General features: G+C 43.6%; 1 protein-coding gene across 3 annotated transcripts in view; it reads right to left on the bottom strand.

Moving 5' to 3' along the window:
• jade2 (jade family PHD finger 2) overlaps nucleotides 1-16,395 on the bottom strand; it is a 233,130-nt gene extending 216,735 nt beyond the window's left edge. For all 3 annotated transcript variants that reach the window (XM_085364657.1, XM_085364658.1, XM_085364659.1), the window contains exon 1: nucleotides 15,597-16,395. The gene's annotated coding sequence lies outside the window, so the exon portion shown is untranslated. The remainder of the gene's footprint in view (nucleotides 1-15,596) is intronic.
• Between the last annotated feature and the right edge of the window lie 290 nt (nucleotides 16,396-16,685).

Raw genomic sequence — 16,685 nt, 5'->3', positions numbered from 1 at the left:
TTAAACTCTTTATCCCTAAGAACGTTTAGGAGAAAATTCAAAGCCCCAAAGCTGCAAGTTTTATTTAGTACCTTAATTCTAAAACCATGTTAACACTTAAAGAAGTTCCCAAAAGTAAAGCTAATACTGACAGCATGCATGGCATCCTGCAGAGTTTCACAGTCCACTCTTGTGATCATTTTATAGGGATCACTGTGTGTCGCTGCAGCCAGTAAAACTTCATCAGCACCGTTATTAAGTGAGCAGATGCTACTACAGCTGAAAACGGGAAATAAGGTGTCATAAAAAAAAGCACTGTTTGCTTTAGAACATCTTGACAGCAGCATACGGCCCACCTCGGGCAAGAGTAAATGTGTAAAGGTATTGCACTCAGATAGTCAAATCCGATCTGTCAATCACACCGTGAGTGGGACTGTGCCACCTTTCCACGCTTCAAATTTTCCGTCAGTTTTGTCACTTCCTTTGGAAGTAAGTTTCCTCTAAACAAAAGCAAGACTAAAACTTTCACATCATTTAAAATAACAAGGGATGCTATAACAACAAAGATTTTTCCTGTAGAGCAGCTGACGGGTGATTTCTTTCTGATAACTGAATGAATTCTTTCATCTATAAAACTAAAACTAAAAAAATACAATTCTAAAAACAAGGAAATAAACCAGGGAAAAGCAGAAAATACATTAAGGAGCGTTGAAATAAAAAATGTGCTCGCTTTGCTTTAAATACCTTATCAATACTCTAAGTCCACAGCATTTCACTTCCTCTCAACTGAGCGATTGATTGAGGGTCTGAGATTAATCACGGCTAGTTAACCCACGTGTGATCGTGTGCAGCTCAACGCACATTTGCATCGTAAAAGATTATTTCGAGTTTTTATTTGGCCTAGTCTGACTTAAAAAAAAAAAAAAGAGTCTTTCTTCTCCGTCCCCCAGCTTCCAGATCTATGATTGGCTGCATCCCATTTGTCATCCTGTCTGTCTGCCTATAAGCTTGCCATCTGTCTTTCTGTCTGTCTGACTGCTTGACTCTTTGCTTCTCTGCCCATCTACCCATTTGCCTGCCATCTGTTTAACTGTCTGCAAGTATGTCGCTCCTCTGCTTGGCTGTCTGTCTGTCCCCAGTCAGAGAGAGACAGACTGTGGATGACGGTGCACTTACTTCAGCAGGAAAACACTAGTCGGTGGCCGGTGCCTGTTTTAGCACTGTGCAGCACTTAAGGTCAGCACAACAACGGTTACCATGATGGCGATCTATTATTAAGAGACTGTAGCTGTAGAAGCCCAGTGAGCGCACACACACACACACACACGCACACGTGCAGCCCTCTCTTGAGATGAGCATGCAGTCTGGCTGTCAGAAGAAAACAGATCCATCAACAATAAAAACACATTAAGTGACTGCTGGAACATCTGGGCACGTATGCACGACCTAAGAGAGGCTGGGATACATGCTGGTTTATTATTCATAAAGAGAAACAAGCATATAAAAATGAATAGTTAAACAGTGCAAATGAGCAAAGGTGCTCTGCAGCTGCACGCACGTACACGCGCCGAAATGACGCAAGCACCAACAACAACAAAACCCGGGAAGTAAAGCTTCCTGTCATTCAGCGCACACGAACACACAGACACACAAACACAAACAGTTGGCCAGTGCTCAGCACTCCTCGACTTGCCAGAGGTCAGTCGGTTTGATAAAGAATCCTTGCATATAAATTGCTTCATAACAAGCCATCTCTCTGAGGCAGTGCTCCGTGTGCGTGCGGGAGAAGATTTGTGTATTTGTGCATTTAATGTGTGTGTTTATTTGTGTGTCTCTTTCGCTATGATCCTAATGTTGTGTGTAGCTTGATTGAACAGAGTAAAGACCTGCCTGCCCGGGGAACAAAGAGCCTAAAAAAATAAAAATAAAAAATCTTAAAAGCCTTTGGCAACATCCAAACCTGGAGGACGCCGAGCTGCGCCCCCCCGCCCACTTACGACTTTCTTCTCTTCCTTCTTTTTTCTTTTACTCGCTTCCTTTCCATCACTCACTTTTCCACCTCTAACCTTATCATTTCTTTCCATCACAGTATCCAATCTCCTTCGCTGCTGCTCTCTGTATCCTCAAGTCCTTGAATTTTATTTATATTTTTGGTAAATTCCACCTCTCGCTCACTCTTTGCCTGACGCTTTCTCACTTTCAATCCTCTGTTCAAACCCAGTTTACTGATCACCTCATCAATACTGACTCTTTCCTTTCCTTCATGGCGGTGTGTGTGTGTGTGGGGGGGGTGAAAAAATGAGATGCGATGGACAGGAATCAATTAATGAAGTGTGTGTTCCTGTGCAGACCTAATGCTGCGTGCACAAGCAAGACAACAACTGCTAGAGGGCACGCAGGGAAGACTGCGACGCTTACGCTCGCACACATCCAAGTCTATTTTCACTCTCCCCAACCCGTCTCTCATCCACCCACACACACACACACACACACACACACACACACACACACACACACACCCACACACACACACACAGCTATTTTTGGACAGTCACTGGAGACAAGGTAGGAAAAAGAGAGTTTGACAGGTACAGAGAGAAAGAGCACCAAAGAAAGGAATCACAAAGATTCATAAAGTGAGGCGGGGAGACCAGGGAGAGAGACAGAGATGGAGAAATAGGGCAACTGTTGTGAATGAGCTGAAAGAATCGAAATGTCAGAGTGGGTGTCTACTTGTGTGTGATGTTGGGTATCAAGTATTTACCTCAACATCAAACGTATGTGCATGCACACAGAGACGTATGTGCTCGATGAAAAAAAAGGGGGAGAAGAGAAAACACACACACACACATCAAACATCTTCATCAGGTTCATGCTAACAGGTGTGCAAGAAAGGAGGCGGCGACTAACTCACACATCGCAACATGAAAGGTAGCGAAACACACGCGCGTTTCTCGTGCTAAGTGTATTAGGCTGCGATCCAGCTTTCAACACTGACACTTCAAGAGGAAGAAGTTTTTTTTGGTGTTCTGTTTAGATGAAGTGCGACGGGTTAGAACAAGTTTTGTGTGTAGTTCGTTTATTTGGACGTGTCACTCCCATCTGTGATTTATCTGGCATTAAGATGTTAATAATCTTGGCAAACATGGGGACTCGATGGCATCACTGTGTGAAAAAATATAACTGGAAGCTATTCTAGTTTAGACTATCAAGGATGTGTAATGCAGCGATTTTGTTCTGGCGCATACGGTAAATTTGTCGCAAATGATTGATGATTGATCAAAAATTTAATTTATCAAGTAAACATTCAGAGGGAACATTTCAATTTTGGTCCTGAGAAAAGCTGCCACGAAATTTTGTGTAGGCACTCATGATTCTGGAAGGATGGTGCGCCTACGGTTTTTGGTAGTAGTTTATTCTGCGTGGCACCGATTCAACAAGGTGCTGGAAACATTCCTCAGAAATTCTGGTCCATGATGAAAAGTTCCTGTTCCTCCACATCCTAAAAGTGCTCCACTGGATTGAGAGCTCATGACTGTGGGGGCCGTATGAGTACAGTGAACTCTTTGTCCTTTTCAAGTTTGAGATGATTTAAGCTTTGTGACATGGTGTGTATCCAGCTGGAAGCAGCCATCAAAACATGGTTACACTGTGGTTACACTAAATTCTAGCCCTACTATCTGAATGCTGCAGCAGAAATTAACACTCATCAGACCAGGCAACCTTTTTCCAGACTTCTCTTGTCTACTTTTGGTAAGCCAATGTAAATTATAGCCTCCTTTTCCTCTTTTGAGCTTACAGGAGTGGCACCTGGTGTGGTCTCCTGCTGCTGTGGCACATCTGCTTCAAAGTTCGATCTCTTCTGTGTGCCTTGGTTGTAACGAGCAGTTACTGAGTTACCGTTGCCTTCTTATCACCTTCAAACAATCTAGCTATTCCCCTCTGACTTCTGGCATCAACATCGCCCAGAGAGGTGCGACTCACTGGACTTTTTCTATTTTTCAGACCATTCTCTGGAAACCCTAGGGACGGTTATGGGGAAAGTAACAGTAGATGAGCGGTTTCTGAAATGCCAAGACCAGCAAATTCTGGCACCAACAACCATGCCATCGCTTAAGTCATTTTTGTTGCTAGCATGTGATTGGCTAATTAGAAATTTGCCAATTGAGTGTATCTCAGTAATATTTCAACAAATCTTCATGCAAGCCCTTTGTCTAGGGTGATCGTGGCTCAAGAGTTGGCAGTTCGTCTTGTAATTGGAAGGTTGCCGGTTCGAGCCCCGGCTCCGACAGTCTCGGTCGTTGTGTCCTTGGGCAAGACACCTCACCTATTGCCTACTGGTGGTGGTCAGAGGGCCCGGTGGCGCCAGTGTCCGGCAGCCTCGCCTCTGTCAGTGCGCCCCAGGGCAGCTGTGGCTACAATGTAGGTTGCCATCACCAGTGTGTGAATGCGTGTGTGAATGGGTGGATGACTGAATGTAGTGTAAAGCGCTTTGGGGACTAAGGGGACTAAGCGCCATAGGGACTAAGTAAAGCGCTATACAAATACAGGCCATTTACGCACTAACTTTTTAACTAGTATCACTGTCAGTTCAAAACATCCAGTACTTTGGGATATTACAAATGGCAAGCATTAAACTTAAAGTACTGCCTTGTGCGTGTATGTGTAAGCAAAGCCTCAAATAGCTGCTATCATGGCTGCAGACCATCATGGCAACACATGAGGTATTTAAAGCAAGTTTTTCATTTGTCCATCCTCACACGTCAGAAGGAACAGATACGTACAACTTCTGCTGTAATCAATACAGCTGTCCGCGCAGACTGTGCACAGGCTCGTGCTTCACTTTCTTTGGTGGCTCAAACTCAATAATGTGACCAAAAGCATCCTGCATAGACAGTGACAGGGAACTAGAATTTCCTCCTCCATCCTCTAGGACAGCGGTCCCCAACCCCCGGGCCTCGGACCGGTACCGGTCCGTGAGTCGTTTGGTACCGGGCCGTGAGAGTTGAGGCTCAGGTGTGAAATGTATGGTTTTCAGGGTTTTTATCGGTTTTCAGCGTTATTTTGTTATTGTTTTTATCGTTTACTCGGTTTTCCTGGGTCTTTTCACGTGTGTTATGAATAAATTTCCTTTTTTTCGGTACCGGTACTAGTTTTATTTTGTTGTATTTATCCGCGACACCTTAAAGGCCGGTCCGTGAAAATATTGTCGGGCATAAACCGGTCCGTGGCGCAAAAAAGGTTGGGGACTGCTGCTCTAGGAGTTGAGTTGGACTCCTTGTGTTTGTGCAGTCTGTACCCTTTCCAGGGTTTTATGGTGGTGAGAAGGTCATGTGAAGGCAACATCTAAAAGCTGCTTCAATATTATGGTTTAACTCTGCTAAAATGGTGCTGCTAACTTTCAGCTCTTGGAGATAGACGTATATTCTGGGTTTAGGATATCTAAGAAACTAGCCTTCAGCATTTCAACAAAAAAAGGAATAAGTTGTGGATCAGCTATTCAATACATTTTTTAAACACAGGCTGCTGTATAGTGCAACCCACTGATACAGTGAGAGCTCCATCACAAAGGTAGAAACCACCAATAAACCTGAAGTGAAAAAGAAAACAAACCGCAGCACACAGCAGTACTCAACATCTCAGCCGGAAACTCCATGCGCTCACGACCTCACTCGGTAATACACACCTCCACCCCTTCACATCTAACTGACTGTTAGGCTCAGAGCCACTTAAGAGCAGTCATGAGTCACTCTCTGATGCTGATATCACCATCACCATTCCCATCAGCCCTCTCCCCTGTGGTCCCCCCCTCCCGCTGAACGCTCCGTGGGGATCCGCCGAATGGAAGGAAACTTGCTACTCATGTCAAATACAGAAGACTGTTGTCTCCGTAAAGTGAATTAGTTTTCTGGTATTGCTCTCAGGGGAGCAAAGCTTCCCTAAGTGAAGCGTAACATAAGAGAGAAGCAAAAGACAAAGACCCCCTGCCAGCAGTAGCATGGTTTAAATGAAGAACGTTAACGATGCTAGAAACGACAGTTTGTAAAGGCTTCTAAAGGAATATTGTTTCCATTTCACGATTACGATTTAGGTGCTTTATTAGTAACTTTATTTTTTGTTATTAGGATTTTTTCCTTTCCCTTTTTCCTCCACTGACACGTACCAATCCACTGGTTGAATGTACTTTGGCAACCATAAGAAAAGCAGCTTCAGTATTTTATAGACTCAGGCGACTTGATCAATATATCAGCTTTTGACAATTGATGTCTATTGCACGCTGAATAGATGTCAGACAATATAAGCTGACGCAGATAAATACAACTAAATAAACGATACGACCAAGACAAAAGCTGCGGTAGTTTGTAAATATAATAAAAAAAACGCGAATTCACTGTGTAATTGTGTAACTTTATTAGCAGCGTCCTCCTGAAATGAGCCAGTAACATTAAAATTAACATCCTCCTCTCTGCTCCTTAATGCTCTCTGGTCTCTATGGTAACGCTTAAATGTTTCTTTCAAAATAAGATACGAAACTACAACACGGGAAAAGACCCAGTGAAACCGAGTTATTGATAAAAACCCTGAAAACCATAAATTTCAACTCTTGTGGCCCGATACCAAACAACTGACGGACCAGTACCGGGCCGTGGCCTGGGGGTTGGGGACCGCTGACCTTCATGACAAGAAAACTGTGGTGGGTGCAGTGGCACTACATCGGGGAAAGCAGGGTAACCAAGAAGAGCAGTGCTTGCCTAATCAAATATAAAAATACACATCACTTAAAACACACCAAAGGGAAAGCAATCTCTCCCAAAAATGACATCACATCCACGCAAGCTGTGCTTTGCTGCTCTTTTGGCAGCTTGTACAACTCTCATTATTGATAACCTTGTGCATTTGCCATTGCCATCACAGCTATTTTCAAAATGGACAAGCTCGAGGAAAGACTGTGCGATCAAATTCGGCCGTAGAAGCATTTATAAGACACATATGTGGAAGTACAGGCATTCCCAGATGGGACAGGGCTCATGGAGGGAGATGTGTAAATGAGTTACAAACTGCTTTGTTTACATCCTTAGGATTACAACCAAAAATAGCAAAATGGGCTTGTACAAATGAACATATCAGAATCAAAATCAGACAATCACACCCACGTAATTCAATAATTGCCCAGCATTGCAGTGTAGACAAAGTAGGTAGGGTTATAAAATGCTTTCTAGGAATACCTTACACAATAGCTCAGTCTAAAAATAGCTGCCTGACAGATAGACCATACCTGAACCCTTTGATCTCACATATACCTTGTAGCATTACGCACATACAAACTAGTTTACTTTATGCATATCAATACCTCAAGCAGCTTCCCTCGACAGTGTCTGTTTCTAAGTACAATGCTCATGCTAGCTATAAAGAAGCAGTTAAATCCTTAAGGGACTCCGTCTCAGTAAAACAGTGTTAAACTCGGGAAGAAAATAAGGAAACTCTGAGGACGGCAGCAGAAGAGAGGAAGTGCGCTTGCGTTATGAAGAGGGAATAAATGGAGCAAAAGACAAAAACCTTTACACACACTTAATGCTGCTACACCAAATGTGCACGCACATATATGCACACAAACCTGAGAGGCCAAACAAAAGAGCCACAGAAATCAAATAGATTTCCTTTAGCACCTTGCTGGCTCCAGCCACCAGAACATTAACACAATATTTATTGATGCTGCCACTGCTCCTGCTGCTGCCGCTGCATTATGGGAGCAGGGATGAGTGAGCGAAAAACAGAAAGATAGGAGAGAGAATGAAAGGGAATTAAAAAAAAAAAAAAAAAAAAAAAAAAGCGGGAACAAGGCTGAGGTCCAAATCATTTTCTAACTAAGCCTCCCGCTCCATCTCCTAAAATCTGCTGACAAACAATAAAGAAGGTGAATCGGAGCCAGGGAGCCTCGGGCTCTGCCAAAAACCCGGGAGGAGAAAGAGCAAAAGGGGACGACAGGTGGGAGGAGGGAAGGTGGGAGGGAGGGAGAAACACAGAGAGATGGAAGGCTGATCCAGAGCTCCCGTCTCCACTGCCATCGGGAGTTCATTAGCCTTTGGAAGGAAGGACGACAAGGACAGAGATTGAGGATGAGCACTCTGCCCTTCACCCTCTAGTAACCCCGACTACCTGCACCTCCCATCCTTTACCCTACATCTTGTCTTTCATCTTCTATTACTACCTTTCACCTCCCTCTGTCGCTGTCTTCGACTACCTCCTCAACAACTCATCGCCTTTGTTCTGCCTCTCTTTTAAGTTTATCCTAATTTCTGGCAGTTCAAAACACACATGTAGCATCTCGACACATGTACATTAAATACAAATAAGCGCAGTAAAGGCTTATTTTCCTCTCGAATCACCGTGCGTTCCTACAGCAAAGGAAGGCCGGACATACTGTTTCTATCTGTTGTTTACTCCCCTCGCTCAGCACAAAAACATACACATACCTACTCCTGAAACTCTTCCCATCAGGAGCTCAGGCGGCATCTGTCAGCCTGTCCATCAATGTGCTTACAACTAGACTTTTATTTTTATTTTCTTCCCCTGGAAATAAGAGTAGGAGGTAGAGAGAGAGAAGAGAATAACCCAGCAAACCAGGAAGAAAGGGGAAAATGTGTCTGAGCATAATAACACATTTTAAATGTTTCTGCTTTTTAACTTTGTGCACGAGTCACCTGAGACTCTACAACTGTGGGCTTCACCTCTATTTTCAGAAATGACCCTACATCTTGTGTGCTTAAAACTAACTTAAATATTTCACAGATTTTCACAGATATACTATATTACTTAAACACATGTACATATAATATGCATCTCTTAGTACGGCTGATGTAGTTAAAAGGGTCCTATTATCCCCATTTTCACTTGCCTCGAGTTAGTTTGCATAATTTACAGATCAAAATAATCCTCATTAAATTAGGCCTTGGTGCAGCATGTAACCCTCCCTTTAAGCTAATTGGCTGCCCCATCTAAACAAAAAGTCTGAACATTAAATAGATGAGGCTTCTCATAGTCAAAGTTTTGTGCCTGAAGATATCTTACGGATATCTGCTGCCTGTGTAAATTCAGGGCCACTCGAATAGGTTTTGCCAAATACCCTTGCTCTTATTTTGACAGTTCAGTCGCTGCATACAGCAGTGGCCCCTCAGACAAACTCTAATTCTACCTTCTTGGACCACAGCTGGTCATGATATACTCCTCTGGAGATCCACTGTGAGCAGGAGGGTCACCCTAACCAGAGCCTGCAGCAGGCTGACAGCTAGTGCTGCTACTCTGTAGTCCTCTGAGGCTACAGAGTAGAACAAGGACTACCTCCACCAGCTGCAGTCCAAGACGATAGCACTGAAGTCTGTCTGTAGGATGAGGAACTTATTGCAACAGATTCTTTTTGTTCTCTGCTATTTATTCTGAAAAAGCATATATGGGATTACATATTACTTCAGTTAATAAAGGGTGGGTGAGCTTTCTTTCGTGTGCATACACAAGCGTGCATGCCCTGCTTTGCTACTGCAGCAGTTCTGTGGGCAACACAAGCATAATCCCTCATTATTTGAAACTTTGGGCTGGTTTACAGTATCAGAAAAAAAGGATAAAGCAATATGTGCTAATTCCTGTGCAATACCACTATAAAAATAATTCTAGTGAATAGGGCTGGGCCATATCATACCGTTCACGGTAATACCGGTATAATGTTGGGCAACGACAAGAAAATGAAATATCACGATAGAATATGGGTAAAACGCGCATGCGCAGTGCCTTTGTTTACATACGCACATGGCGGCGACGCAGAATGACAAGGGCGAAAGCGGATCGTTGAATGAAACGGATGAACTAGGTTTGTAAAAATGCTCCAACTTCAGTGGTGTGGAACTGGTTTGGCTTTCGTCCGTCAGACACACAACAAAGCACTATTTTTGGTAGAGCATGCTAGCGGGCCGTCGTTATTACCGTGTTTTTTGGAAAATACGGCACACTTAAAATCAATCCTTTGATTTTTCTGAAAGTCGACAGATTATAATCCCGTGTGCTTTATGTATGAATTCTGGTTGTGTTTACTGACCTCGAAACGATTTTATGTCGTACACGGCGCTCGAAAATCTGTCAAATGTTTTAGTACGACTTTGCTAAGCTACGAACCCGCAGCGCTTGATGGATTGTCGGAGCATTACGGCTATCGTAGGCAGGCGCCTCGCGGAGTGATACGTACTGCGCTTCAACATAATATTACCGTATTGTGTGTGTATAACCTCTTTTTAAGTTTTGTGGATATTAAACATGGTTATGCTGAGGATATGTCGGCCAGTTTCCACTGGAAATGCCTTTTGGTTAAACTGTCAGCAAGGAATTTGCATTTGCACTGTTACGTTTTTATACAACTTTAATGTAAAAAACAGCTGCTTGTTTAAGTGAAAATACATTGATGGGGTTTTTTTCACTAATAAAGTTGTGGAGTTGTAAAGTATTTTGTCTAGTGTCAATTATATCGTCAGTTATATCGTTATCGCAAATTTTCAAATCTATATCGTGATAAATATTTTTGGTCATATCGCCCTGCTCTAATAGTGAACTAGCTTTACTCAATTACAACATGAGACGGCCAATATAAAGTCGACAGAAGTCATTCAAACCATGTTTTGACAGACAACACGAAAGGCCAATGACAACGAGAGCAGCACAGTGCTGAACCATTGATGTGATGGGTATAGAGTTAGAGCCATAACAGGTTAGACTAATGCATCCAGCAGCCACTGCAGCTGTACACAGTATACAAGTATGTCAGGAGTGCGAGCGACACTCCAACATCAGATCTGTGATCCGGTCACACATCTAGTCCATATATAATCCTGACTGCCCACTTCGTTGAGACAGTCCTGCCATAAGAGGACCAGAGCTGAATGAATAGCTCATTTTTGCTTATTTTCTCCTTTGTTTACATGTGAATTTTTCTTGAATTTACCCACTTTGCTTATTTTAAACTAATCAAATAATTTATTTTTCCATTTTGTTTGTGTTCTCCCGTAAGACTTGAAGCTTTCGACCGGTCAGACCTACATCTGTGGTTTCACACAAAATTTCCAAACAAGCAAAGACCCCACGTTCAGTCTGTCACAAATCCTTTTGGAGCTGCATCGGAAAGGACATCCAGGGTAAAAAAAAAAAACAAAAAACAAAAAACAATAGCAGGTTCTATATATACCTAAGTTTTTTTTATTTAAAATATAATTTTATAATGCTCTACATTTAAGTTTGACAGAAATAGTCATTACACTGATATGAAAAAATTATAATAACAAGTTTTTTTTCCCGACACAGTTTTTGTTCAAAAAGGCTTTCCTGTAAAATGTAACAAAACAAAAAACAAAACAAAAAAAAAAGCATCATTAATTTTTCTGAAAAAACATCTGGTGCACCGCAGCATCCACTGCTCTCATTCAGTCAACAAGGGACAGGTTTTGCAGACCAAACAGTTAGGAAGCACATTCCAATTACTCCTGCAAAAGTCTTCTCTTGAAATATGTTCCACATTTTCCTCCTCGCCAGTGTTCTGTGCAGGTGTGCAGACTTTCCAATTATCCCTTAATAACAAGGCTGACTCACAGTGACACGAGAAAAAAATATATAAAAATGAAAACACCCCCTCTCCCCTTGAAGTCTGACGTCATCTCCTGCTCACAGAACAGCAGGTTAGCATGTGCACGCATGCACACGCACAAGAAGCCGCTAATGAGGTTCTAGGCCACAGCGGGGTCATCTGCTTCGAGCAAACACTGACAGAACACATCAGGGTAATGCATAAAAACATGCCTGCAGCATTTAAGCCAACACATGGTTTGTTTCGTGCTGCAAAACCTCTAAGACACGACAAAAATCTGTGCAGGACAAACTAATTAACACAATCTGAACTAAGCTAAACTGTAAGTGAACTAATGGCAACTCCACATATGAATTTATTCTGAATAAAACATTAAAGTTTTTGTTGTTAAAAGTATTTTCTACTTTCCTGATTTTTTTAGCATATTTGTCTTAAATTTGTCATCATCAGACACATTTTAATATTCCAGTTAAATACAAAATACAGCTTTTAAATGCTGATTTCATTTATTAAGAGTTATCCAAACCTGAGTTATCCAAAATTAATTATGCCACTCCTCATATTAAATCATGAAAAAAACTGATTAACCATATTTTTTTGGAAAGCTGAGTTCAACTTTACAAGCAGCTGCCAGTCTTAGTGCCAGACCTGTTGAGCATTTCTAAGACTTTATTACTTCAATAAACCACAGCGACAGTCAACAGTGGTATTACCTTCCCAGTAATGGTCCACCTACCAAATGAGCTCATCAACGACTCATCCAGGTTGTCATAAAAGAACCCAAACAACATCTAAAGGACTGCTGGTCTTATTTGCCTCAGTTAAGGTCAGGTCATATCAACAGTCAAACATGGTGGCGGTAGTGAGATGATGTGGGGCTGCTTTGCTGTTTCAGGACCTGGACACTTTGCTGTAACTGATGATCACACCAGCAAGTTCACCTCTGAATATCTCAAAAAACAAAAGAAACAAAATGAATGTTTTGGAGTGGCCCAGTCAAAGTCCGGACTTAAATCTAATTGAGATGCTTCGGCACGACCCTAGACAGGCTGTTCATGCCGAAATAGCCTCGAATAAATCTGGAAAGAAGAGTGTGCCAAAATTCCTCCGCAGTGATGTAAAAGACTATCATTGGTGAGTATCTCAAACGCATGATTGCAATTTATGCTGCCAAGGGTGGCGGTGGCACAACCAGTTATTAGGTTTAGGGGGCAATTTTTACACAGGGTAGGTTTTGAATGATCTTTTTTATCCCTTAATAAATTAAATCACCATTGAAAAACTGCATTTTGCATTTACTCTGATCTTTGTCTAATGATAAACGTTTGAATGTGACAAGTATGCAAAAACGAAGAAATCAGGAAGGGGGCAAATATATAAATAGTGCTGTGAAAAAGCATGTAGGAAACACAAAGTAACAATAATAATGAAAAAAATTAAGAATGTTTAATCGTCTCAAACTACAAGAAATTTCAGCTGAACAGTTACAGTATTGTGACACAGATACACAAATCCTCCTCAGCTAGTAGCCCACATGCTGCTGGGTTAGTTAGTTGGTTACTAAGCAGATCAGAGCAGAGAGCTATGAACATGACAGCTAGCCAACACGCCTGAAGGCGGCCATACACACACACACGCTCAGCTGGTTCCCATCCTTCCTATACGACAAATCTCCAAATCTAACTCTTAAAAAACAAAACAACAACAACAACAACAACAAAAACTATACACGCTTTCGCAGCCTTCATCAGCGATGTGCGTAAAAACATCCATTTGTGTGTGTGTGTGACGGATTGAGGGTACGGTTTAAGTGACGTCAGCCGTCCATTCATGAACAGCATCTCTCCTCCTCCTCCTCATCATCACCTACGTAGCCAGCTAATGCGATACAACACACCACGTGGGGGACCTTACCCCCTTTTCCAGCCAATCAGAGCTGAGCGCTTAACGCAGCAGACACTAATACTCACAGACACACACGCAACACTACACCCACGCCTAGACACACGTGTGAGTACGGGCACATGTGAGGCTTAAAAGGTCTGCAAATGACATGGTGTGAAGGGAGTGGCGGTACGATGGATGGATCGATGGATGGATGATGGAGAAGTTGGTGGAGAAAAGCACAAAAGAGTGGATGGAGTACAGAAAGAGAGGGAGAGTTGAATGAGATGGAGCAATGGAAGATGAAGAAGCAACTGAAATACAGACGACTGGCTGGAGGGCTGTCATCAAAAATGTGGAAGCAAAATAACAACAGCACTCATCCCCATTCGCTGATTTTGTAAACAACCACTGTCTCTAGGCGAGCGAAGAGAGACCCGAGGGAGGGAAGGTGGGGAGCGGGAGAGAAATGAGCATGAGTGAGAACAAGATAGCACTGCATCAGAAAAAGATATGAAAAAAAAATTAAGAAGGGGCTAGAGGGATAGAGAGAGAGCTGTTATACCCCCACACACCGTGACTCATCTCCGGTTTCATACCCAGCGGGAGGAGGACGGTTGTGTGTCTGTGTTTGTGTTTGTGTGAGGAAGACAATCTGAGGTGAAGGTATGTATTTGTGCGCATCTGTGTAATCGCTACCTGCATCCATACTTGAGGATCAGAGTAGGCATGAAGCACGTGGAGTTGTTGGCATATGTGCACAGGTCTTGCTTGCAAGTGGCGATCGTGATGATGATGATAATGATGCACATGTGTATGCGTGTGTGAGGAAGGGTAGGTGGGAGGGAAGGCTGTCACTACTGGGAACATCTAACAAATCTCCAGACAATTCAATTGATTCAACGCTAGAGCCACTTCAGCCTTTCTGAACTAAAAAAAAAAAATTGATAAATTGCTCCATCCATTAATAATTAGCACTAATAGGCAGATATACTTGTGTTCTTTGGAGGTGCTCCAGGCAAATGTTGAAGAGTAGGTGGCCACAAAAAAAAAAAAAATCACACAGGAGGCAAATGCCCCAGTTATAACACATTAATCCTGCAGACATCTGACTTGCAGCATCACCATCTGCATCCACGTGTCATGTCCTGGTGGTGTTGTTGTTTCCCCCCCCTCCAGGTATGAATGCATCTGCCACACTCAGAGAGAGCTCTGACTTAGAGGTAAACAACAGCCCCCCCTTTTCTGACGCCAGCTAGATCAGCACAGCACGAAGCAGGAGGAAGGGGGATGGGGTGAAGGGGGCAGAGAGAAGTTGCTCTAATTCCTTGATGTGTGTATGCTTGCGTGCCCAGCCTTCCTAAAAGCAGTACAGCTTCCGCTGGTCCCTTTTGCCCGAACCCCCCTCCCTCCATTTACCGAGCAGTGAAGAAACCTGCAAATCCCCAGGGCCTGCAAATTGTTTGGTGCCACCAACACCCCAACCCCACCCCATCCCTCCTCCTCTCTTCACAACTTCACCTCATGCGCCTCTCCATGTGTGCGACCCTCAACACCCCCGCAAGTTTTCTTTTTTTCATTGTTTATATTTAAAATATCCCACACGACTCACCCCACTGCCGCGAACAATTACGCCCCGAAAAAATATAAATGCATAATAACAACAATAACCACACTCTTGGATACGCTCCAACTAACCAGCTCGCACTCTTTTGATTCCCACGGGGGGAGCTGGCTCGTTCACGTCACATTTTTCAAGCACAACAACATGGCCCGAGTTTCCCCGGTTAATTTCATGTCCCTGCAGTGAGTGCACCGGCTCTGCTTTCAAAGGCGCTGTTTGTCTTTTCTTCACTGCAACACGTAAAGCGCATATCCCCACGCTTCACCCACAACATCGCCACCTCTCCTGGACCCGTTTGCCCCGCTCACTGGCGGAGCGCCACAGCCGCGACTGTAACTCACAAGTCCGCTGCGAGAAAGTCCGTACACAGCTGCTAGCCTAGCTCTGATATAGCACTAGCAGCAGCAGCAAAGTGGACTTCGGATGTTTATTTTCTTCTACTTTTATTTATTTATTTTTTTACTAAATCAGCGTTATTTCTTATTTTACCTTGATCGCTGTCTGCTTCGGGTACAGAGACGTCCTCAGTCCTGGACGGCGGGCGATTCCCAGAGATTAGGAGATCATTGGGAGCCAGGCACATGTAGTTCAACAGCGGAGGCGGTTTAGGACTAATTCAGCGTGCCCACTCGGTGCCCTGGCAGGCTGTTAGCAGTGCAGCTAAAAAAGCTGGCTCCTGGTCCACGCTAGGTGACAGGACTGTCCCTTCCCCTCCCCTCACCTCACCTCACCTCTCGGTGTGTTGACAGCGCGTCAGCTCTGCAAAGACCTACGACCGAGTCCAAATCCGAAATAAAAATCCCCCCCCAGCCAAAAAAAGTGGCAGCCAGGATGAGATACAGCCTCCACAAGTCAATAACAAACGGAGCGGGTGCAGCGGCCGGTCCTGCTACCGTTCACGGCGTAACGGGCTGCGAGGTGCGCACAACATAGCGCTCACAGGAAAGCGTGTCGCATTTTGCAAAAAGCAACCCCAAACGTGGTGTCAAAATCCGACTGTTTTCCTCTCCGGTGCCAGCCGCACGGGAGGAGGAGCAGGAGGAGAAGCGAGGATTTAAAAAGAAAACGAAATAAAGAAAAAGAAAAAAGGGTCTGCTTTATTTCCAAGCGATGAGTCAGTAAATATTGCAAGCCAGTTTCGCAACGTCCCCTTCCTTCAAAAATAAAACACAGCGCTCTCTCCTCCTCGTCTTCTTCACTTGCTCCGGTGCCTTGCCTCGCTTCCACTCCTCTGCCCGGTGCTGTGTACGTGCACACCGCTCTGCACAAATGCACAGGCGGGTCTTCTCTTGCTAGCCCTCTCCCTCCCACCCCCCGGGAAAGAAAAAAATAAAAAAGACAACACAGAATGAGAGAAAAATCAGCTCTTATCATCAGCTTGAAAACTCTTTTGGCGCCATATTTATGGCGTACTTTCAATTCACTGTTACCGCAAACTGCACTTCCTACTCTGACAAACGCTAGATTACTGCGCCTCGGAGAGGAGATCGTGGGGATTGAACCTTCCTTCACCTGCCAGTTCTGTCACAGTGATACAGCATTACTGTATGGAAGAAAGTTATGTAATGCAATCACATA

Source organism: Diplotaxodon limnothrissa, linkage group LG10 (genome assembly GCF_057381915.1).
Source record: "Diplotaxodon limnothrissa isolate DT_005_m linkage group LG10, D_limnothrissa_male_GT1.1, whole genome shotgun sequence".
NCBI lineage: Eukaryota > Metazoa > Chordata > Actinopteri > Cichliformes > Cichlidae > Diplotaxodon > Diplotaxodon limnothrissa.
The sequence above is the reverse complement of the archived record's forward strand: the minus strand, read 5'-3'. Positions and strand labels throughout refer to the sequence as shown.